Here is a 7500-nt window from a genome sequence, read left to right as displayed (position 1 = left end):
TCGGGCATTGACTCTTTTTTTTTTTTTTTTTTTTTAAATGAAAGATTATTATATAATTCGTGAAATTTTCCAAAGAGATTAAAGCACCTGGTATTCCCAGGCAGTCTCTCATCAAAGTGCTAACCAGACCTAAACCTGCTAAGATTCAGAGATCGGGCATTGACTCTATTTTTTGGCAAAATTATTATATACTAAGTGAAAAATGTCCAAAAAGCTTACAGCACCTGGTATTCCCAGGCAGTCTCCCATCCATGTACTAACCAGGCCCAAACCTGTTAATATTCAGAGATCGGGCATTGACTCTATTTTTTGGCAAAATTATTATATACTAAGTGAAAAATGTCCAAAAAGCTTACAGCACCTGGTATTCCCAGGCGGTCTCCCATCCAAGTACTAACCAGGCCCAAACCTGCTTAGCTTCCGAGATCAGACGAGATCGGGCATAGCCAGGTTGGTATGGCCGTAAGCGAAGACAGCAGCAAAGAGAGGGCTATTTAAAGACCAGCCAATCTAATCGCCAGTACATTATATAAGTAGGAAAGAAAACCCAAAAGCTTAAAGCACCTGGTATTCCTAGGCAGTCTCTCATCAAAGTGCTAACCATACCTAAACCTGCTAAGATTCAGAGATCGGGCATTGACCCTTTTTTTTTTTTTTTTTTTTTTTTTTTTAAAGAAAGATTATTATATTATTCGTGAAATTTTCCAAAGAGATTAAAGCACCTGGTATTCCCAGGCAGTCTCTCATCAAAGTGCTAACCAGACCTAAACCTGCTAAGATTCAGAGATCGGGCATTGACTCTATTTTTTGGCAAAATTATTATATACTAAGTGAAAAATGTCCAAAAAGCTTACAGCACCTGGTATTCCCAGGCAGTCTCTCATCAAAGTGCTAACCAGACCTAAACCTGCTAAGATTCAGAGATCGGGCATTGACTCTATTTTTTGGCAAAATTATTATATACTAAGTGAAAAATGTCCAAAAAGCTTACAGCACCTGGTATTCCCAGGCAGTCTCCCATCCATGTACTAACCAGGCCCAAACCTGCTAATATTCAGAGATCGGGCATTGACTCTATTTTTTGGCAAAATTATTATATACTAAGTGAAAAATGTCCAAAAAGCTTACAGCACCTGGTATTCCCAGGCGGTCTCCCATCCAAGTACTAACCAGGCCCAAACCTGCTTAGCTTCCGAGATCAGATGAGATCGGGCATAGCCAGGTTGGTATGGCCGTAAGCGAAGACAGCAGCAAAGAGAGGGCTATTTAAAGACCAGCCAATCTAATCGCCAGTACATTATATAAGTAGGAAAGAAAACCCAAAAGCTTAAAGCACCTGGTATTCCTAGGCAGTCTCTCATCAAAGTGCTAACCATACCTAAACCTGCTAAGATTCAGAGATCGAACATTGACTCTTTTTTTTTTTTTTTTTTTTTTTTTTTTTTTTTTAATGAAAGATTATTATATAATTCGTGAAATTTTCCAAAGAGATTAAAGCACCTGGTATTCCCAGGCAGTCTCTCATCAAAGTGCTAACCAGACCTAAACCTGCTAAGATTCAGAGATCGGGCATTGACTCTATTTGTTGGCAAAATTATTATATACTAAGTGAAAAATGTCCAAAAAGCTTACAGCACCTGGTATTCCCAGGCGGTCTCCCATCCAAGTACTAACCAGGCCCAAACCTGCTTAGCTTCCGAGATCAGATGAGATCGGGCATAGCCAGGTTGGTATGGCCGTAAGCGAAGACTGCTGCAAAGAGAGGGCTATTTAAAGACCAGCCAATCTAATCGCCAGTACATTATATAAGTAGGAAAGAAAACCCAAAAGCTTAAAGCACCTGGTATTCCTAGGCAGTCTCTCATCAAAGTGCTAACCATACCTAAACCTGCTAAGATTCAGAGATCGGGCATTGACTCTTTTTTTTTTTTTTTTTTTTTAAATGAAAGATTATTATATAATTCGTGAAATTTTCCAAAGAGATTAAAGCACCTGGTATTCCCAGGCAGTCTCTCATCAAAGTGCTAACCAGACCTAAACCTGCTAAGATTCAGAGATCGGGCATTGACTCTATTTTTTGGCAAAATTATTATATACTAAGTGAAAAATGTCCAAAAAGCTTACAGCACCTGGTATTCCCAGGCAGTCTCCCATCCATGTACTAACCAGGCCCAAACTTGTTAATATTCAGAGATCGGGCATTGACTCTATTTTTTGGCAAAATTATTATATACTAAGTGAAAAATGTCCAAAAAGCTTACAGCACCTGGTATTCCCAGGCGGTCTCCCATCCAAGTACTAACCAGGCCCAAACCTGCTTAGCTTCCGAGATCAGACGAGATCGGGCATAGCCAGGTTGGTATGGCCGTAAGCGAAGACAGCAGCAAAGAGAGGGCTATTTAAAGACCAGCCAATCTAATCGCCAGTACATTATATAAGTAGGAAAGAAAACCCAAAAGCTTAAAGCACCTGGTATTCCTAGGCAGTCTCTCATCAAAGTGCTAACCATACCTAAACCTGCTAAGATTCAGAGATCGGGCATTGACTCTTTTTTTTTTTTTTTTTTTTTAAATGAAAGATTATTATATAATTCGTGAAATTTTCCAAAGAGATTAAAGCACCTGGTATTCCCAGGCAGTCTCTCATCAAAGTGCTAACCAGACCTAAACCTGCTAAGATTCAGAGATCGGGCATTGACTCTATTTTTTGGCAAAATTATTATATACTAAGTGAAAAATGTCCAAAAAGCTTACAGCACCTGGTATTCCCAGGCAGTCTCCCATCCATGTACTAACCAGGCCCAAACCTGTTAATATTCAGAGATCGGGCATTGACTCTATTTTTTGGCAAAATTATTATATACTAAGTGAAAAATGTCCAAAAAGCTTACAGCACCTGGTATTCCCAGGCGGTCTCCCATCCAAGTACTAACCAGGCCCAAACCTGCTTAGCTTCCGAGATCAGACGAGATCGGGCATAGCCAGGTTGGTATGGCCGTAAGCGAAGACAGCAGCAAAGAGAGGGCTATTTAAAGACCAGCCAATCTAATCGCCAGTACATTATATAAGTAGGAAAGAAAACCCAAAAGCTTAAAGCACCTGGTATTCCTAGGCAGTCTCTCATCAAAGTGCTAACCATACCTAAACCTGCTAAGATTCAGAGATCGGGCATTGACCCTTTTTTTTTTTTTTTTTTTTTTTTTTTTAAAGAAAGATTATTATATTATTCGTGAAATTTTCCAAAGAGATTAAAGCACCTGGTATTCCCAGGCAGTCTCTCATCAAAGTGCTAACCAGACCTAAACCTGCTAAGATTCAGAGATCGGGCATTGACTCTATTTTTTGGCAAAATTATTATATACTAAGTGAAAAATGTCCAAAAAGCTTACAGCACCTGGTATTCCCAGGCAGTCTCTCATCAAAGTGCTAACCAGACCTAAACCTGCTAAGATTCAGAGATCGGGCATTGACTCTATTTTTTGGCAAAATTATTATATACTAAGTGAAAAATGTCCAAAAAGCTTACAGCACCTGGTATTCCCAGGCAGTCTCCCATCCATGTACTAACCAGGCCCAAACCTGCTAATATTCAGAGATCGGGCATTGACTCTATTTTTTGGCAAAATTATTATATACTAAGTGAAAAATGTCCAAAAAGCTTACAGCACCTGGTATTCCCAGGCGGTCTCCCATCCAAGTACTAACCAGGCCCAAACCTGCTTAGCTTCCGAGATCAGATGAGATCGGGCATAGCCAGGTTGGTATGGCCGTAAGCGAAGACAGCAGCAAAGAGAGGGCTATTTAAAGACCAGCCAATCTAATCGCCAGTACATTATATAAGTAGGAAAGAAAACCCAAAAGCTTAAAGCACCTGGTATTCCTAGGCAGTCTCTCATCAAAGTGCTAACCATACCTAAACCTGCTAAGATTCAGAGATCGAACATTGACTCTTTTTTTTTTTTTTTTTTTTTTTTTTTTTTTTTAATGAAAGATTATTATATAATTCGTGAAATTTTCCAAAGAGATTAAAGCACCTGGTATTCCCAGGCAGTCTCTCATCAAAGTGCTAACCAGACCTAAACCTGCTAAGATTCAGAGATCGGGCATTGACTCTATTTGTTGGCAAAATTATTATATACTAAGTGAAAAATGTCCAAAAAGCTTACAGCACCTGGTATTCCCAGGCGGTCTCCCATCCAAGTACTAACCAGGCCCAAACCTGCTTAGCTTCCGAGATCAGATGAGATCGGGCATAGCCAGGTTGGTATGGCCGTAAGCGAAGACTGCTGCAAAGAGAGGGCTATTTAAAGACCAGCCAATCTAATCGCCAGTACATTATATAAGTAGGAAAGAAAACCCAAAAGCTTAAAGCACCTGGTATTCCTAGGCAGTCTCTCATCAAAGTGCTAACCATACCTAAACCTGCTAAGATTCAGAGATCGGGCATTGACTCTTTTTTTTTTTTTTTTTTTTTAAATGAAAGATTATTATATAATTCGTGAAATTTTCCAAAGAGATTAAAGCACCTGGTATTCCCAGGCAGTCTCTCATCAAAGTGCTAACCAGACCTAAACCTGCTAAGATTCAGAGATCGGGCATTGACTCTATTTTTTGGCAAAATTATTATATACTAAGTGAAAAATGTCCAAAAAGCTTACAGCACCTGGTATTCCCAGGCAGTCTCCCATCCATGTACTAACCAGGCCCAAACTTGTTAATATTCAGAGATCGGGCATTGACTCTATTTTTTGGCAAAATTATTATATACTAAGTGAAAAATGTCCAAAAAGCTTACAGCACCTGGTATTCCCAGGCGGTCTCCCATCCAAGTACTAACCAGGCCCAAACCTGCTTAGCTTCCGAGATCAGACGAGATCGGGCATAGCCAGGTTGGTATGGCCGTAAGCGAAGACAGCAGCAAAGAGAGGGCTATTTAAAGACCAGCCAATCTAATCGCCAGTACATTATATAAGTAGGAAAGAAAACCCAAAAGCTTAAAGCACCTGGTATTCCTAGGCAGTCTCTCATCAAAGTGCTAACCATACCTAAACCTGCTAAGATTCAGAGATCGGGCATTGACTCTTTTTTTTTTTTTTTTTTTTAAATGAAAGATTATTATATAATTCGTGAAATTTTCCAAAGAGATTAAAGCACCTGGTATTCCCAGGCAGTCTCTCATCAAAGTGCTAACCAGACCTAAACCTGCTAAGATTCAGAGATCGGGCATTGACTCTATTTTTTGGCAAAATTATTATATACTAAGTGAAAAATGTCCAAAAAGCTTACAGCACCTGGTATTCCCAGGCAGTCTCCCATCCATGTACTAACCAGGCCCAAACCTGTTAATATTCAGAGATCGGGCATTGACTCTATTTTTTGGCAAAATTATTATATACTAAGTGAAAAATGTCCAAAAAGCTTACAGCACCTGGTATTCCCAGGCGGTCTCCCATCCAAGTACTAACCAGGCCCAAACCTGCTTAGCTTCCGAGATCAGACGAGATCGGGCATAGCCAGGTTGGTATGGCCGTAAGCGAAGACAGCAGCAAAGAGAGGGCTATTTAAAGACCAGCCAATCTAATCGCCAGTACATTATATAAGTAGGAAAGAAAACCCAAAAGCTTACAGCACCTGGTATTCCCAGGCAGTCTCCCATCCATGTTCTAACCAGGCCCAAACTTGTTAATATTCAGAGATCGGGCATTGACTCTATTTTTTGGCAAAATTATTATATACTAAGTGAAAAATGTCCAAAAAGCTTACAGCACCTGGTATTCCCAGGCGGTCTCCCATCCAAGTACTAACCAGGCCCAAACCTGCTTAGCTTCCGAGATCAGACGAGATCGGGCATAGCCAGGTTGGTATGGCCGTAAGCGAAGACAGCAGCAAAGAGAGGGCTATTTAAAGACCAGCCAATCTAATCGCCAGTACATTATATAAGTAGGAAAGAAAACCCAAAAGCTTAAAGCACCTGGTATTCCTAGGCAGTCTCTCATCAAAGTGCTAACCATACCTAAACCTGCTAAGATTCAGAGATCGGGCATTGACTCTTTTTTTTTTTTTTTTTTTTTAAATGAAAGATTATTATATAATTCGTGAAATTTTCCAAAGAGATTAAAGCACCTGGTATTCCCAGGCAGTCTCTCATCAAAGTGCTAACCAGACCTAAACCTGCTAAGATTCAGAGATCGGGCATTGACTCTATTTTTTGGCAAAATTATTATATACTAAGTGAAAAATGTCCAAAAAGCTTACAGCACCTGGTATTCCCAGGCAGTCTCCCATCCATGTACTAACCAGGCCCAAACCTGTTAATATTCAGAGATCGGGCATTGACTCTATTTTTTGGCAAAATTATTATATACTAAGTGAAAAATGTCCAAAAAGCTTACAGCACCTGGTATTCCCAGGCGGTCTCCCATCCAAGTACTAACCAGGCCCAAACCTGCTTAGCTTCCGAGATCAGACGAGATCGGGCATAGCCAGGTTGGTATGGCCGTAAGCGAAGACAGCAGCAAAGAGAGGGCTATTTAAAGACCAGCCAATCTAATCGCCAGTACATTATATAAGTAGGAAAGAAAACCCAAAAGCTTAAAGCACCTGGTATTCCTAGGCAGTCTCTCATCAAAGTGCTAACCATACCTAAACCTGCTAAGATTCAGAGATCGGGCATTGACCCTTTTTTTTTTTTTTTTTTTTTTTTTTTTTTAAAGAAAGATTATTATATTATTCGTGAAATTTTCCAAAGAGATTAAAGCACCTGGTATTCCCAGGCAGTCTCTCATCAAAGTGCTAACCAGACCTAAACCTGCTAAGATTCAGAGATCGGGCATTGACTCTATTTTTTGGCAAAATTATTATATACTAAGTGAAAAATGTCCAAAAAGCTTACAGCACCTGGTATTCCCAGGCAGTCTCTCATCAAAGTGCTAACCAGACCTAAACCTGCTAAGATTCAGAGATCGGGCATTGACTCTATTTTTTGGCAAAATTATTATATACTAAGTGAAAAATGTCCAAAAAGCTTACAGCACCTGGTATTCCCAGGCGGTCTCCCATCCAAGTACTAACCAGGCCCAAACCTGCTTAGCTTCCGAGATCAGATGAGATCGGGCATAGCCAGGTTGGTATGGCCGTAAGCGAAGACTGCTGCAAAGAGAGGGCTATTTAAAGACCAGCCAATCTAATCGCCAGTACATTATATAAGTAGGAAAGAAAACCCAAAAGCTTAAAGCACCTGGTATTCCTAGGCAGTCTCTCATCAAAGTGCTAACCATACCTAAACCTGCTAAGATTCAGAGATCGGGCATTGACTCTTTTTTTTTTTTTTTTTTTTTAAATGAAAGATTATTATATAATTCGTGAAATTTTCCAAAGAGATTAAAGCACCTGGTATTCCCAGGCAGTCTCTCATCAAAGTGCTAACCAGACCTAAACCTGCTAAGATTCAGAGATCGGGCATTGACTCTATTTTTTGGCAAAATTATTATATACTAAGTGA

General features: G+C 39.9%; 12 non-coding genes across 12 annotated transcripts; all 12 read right to left on the bottom strand.

Moving 5' to 3' along the window:
* Positions 1 to 349: 349 nt before the first annotated feature.
* Positions 350 to 468, bottom strand: LOC128008654 (5S ribosomal RNA). Its single transcript, XR_008180387.1, has one exon. It is a non-coding gene; the product is annotated as a 5S ribosomal RNA (ribosomal RNA).
* Positions 469 to 1121: 653 nt separating this feature from the next.
* Positions 1122 to 1240, bottom strand: LOC128007735 (5S ribosomal RNA). The gene has a single exon (XR_008179486.1). It is a non-coding gene; the product is annotated as a 5S ribosomal RNA (ribosomal RNA).
* A 385-nt stretch (positions 1241 to 1625) lies between these two features.
* On the bottom strand, positions 1626 to 1744 carry LOC128007724 (5S ribosomal RNA). The gene has a single exon (XR_008179475.1). It is a non-coding gene; the product is annotated as a 5S ribosomal RNA (ribosomal RNA).
* A 510-nt stretch (positions 1745 to 2254) lies between these two features.
* LOC128008653 (5S ribosomal RNA) lies at positions 2255 to 2373 on the bottom strand. Its single transcript, XR_008180386.1, has one exon. It is a non-coding gene; the product is annotated as a 5S ribosomal RNA (ribosomal RNA).
* Positions 2374 to 2883: 510 nt separating this feature from the next.
* Positions 2884 to 3002, bottom strand: LOC128008652 (5S ribosomal RNA). The gene has a single exon (XR_008180385.1). It is a non-coding gene; the product is annotated as a 5S ribosomal RNA (ribosomal RNA).
* A 653-nt stretch (positions 3003 to 3655) lies between these two features.
* Positions 3656 to 3774, bottom strand: LOC128007711 (5S ribosomal RNA). The gene has a single exon (XR_008179464.1). It is a non-coding gene; the product is annotated as a 5S ribosomal RNA (ribosomal RNA).
* Positions 3775 to 4158: 384 nt separating this feature from the next.
* On the bottom strand, positions 4159 to 4277 carry LOC128007699 (5S ribosomal RNA). The gene has a single exon (XR_008179453.1). It is a non-coding gene; the product is annotated as a 5S ribosomal RNA (ribosomal RNA).
* Positions 4278 to 4787: 510 nt separating this feature from the next.
* Positions 4788 to 4906, bottom strand: LOC128008651 (5S ribosomal RNA). Its single transcript, XR_008180384.1, has one exon. It is a non-coding gene; the product is annotated as a 5S ribosomal RNA (ribosomal RNA).
* Positions 4907 to 5415: 509 nt separating this feature from the next.
* On the bottom strand, positions 5416 to 5534 carry LOC128008650 (5S ribosomal RNA). The gene has a single exon (XR_008180383.1). It is a non-coding gene; the product is annotated as a 5S ribosomal RNA (ribosomal RNA).
* A 221-nt stretch (positions 5535 to 5755) lies between these two features.
* LOC128008648 (5S ribosomal RNA) lies at positions 5756 to 5874 on the bottom strand. The gene has a single exon (XR_008180381.1). It is a non-coding gene; the product is annotated as a 5S ribosomal RNA (ribosomal RNA).
* A 510-nt stretch (positions 5875 to 6384) lies between these two features.
* LOC128008647 (5S ribosomal RNA) lies at positions 6385 to 6503 on the bottom strand. Its single transcript, XR_008180380.1, has one exon. It is a non-coding gene; the product is annotated as a 5S ribosomal RNA (ribosomal RNA).
* Positions 6504 to 7021: 518 nt separating this feature from the next.
* On the bottom strand, positions 7022 to 7140 carry LOC128007686 (5S ribosomal RNA). The gene has a single exon (XR_008179441.1). It is a non-coding gene; the product is annotated as a 5S ribosomal RNA (ribosomal RNA).
* Positions 7141 to 7500: the final 360 nt, after the last annotated feature.

The sequence above is a fragment of the Carassius gibelio genome, chromosome B22 (assembly GCF_023724105.1).
Source record: "Carassius gibelio isolate Cgi1373 ecotype wild population from Czech Republic chromosome B22, carGib1.2-hapl.c, whole genome shotgun sequence".
Taxonomy (NCBI): domain Eukaryota; kingdom Metazoa; phylum Chordata; class Actinopteri; order Cypriniformes; family Cyprinidae; genus Carassius; species Carassius gibelio.
The sequence above is the reverse complement of the archived record's forward strand: the minus strand, read 5'-3'. Positions and strand labels throughout refer to the sequence as shown.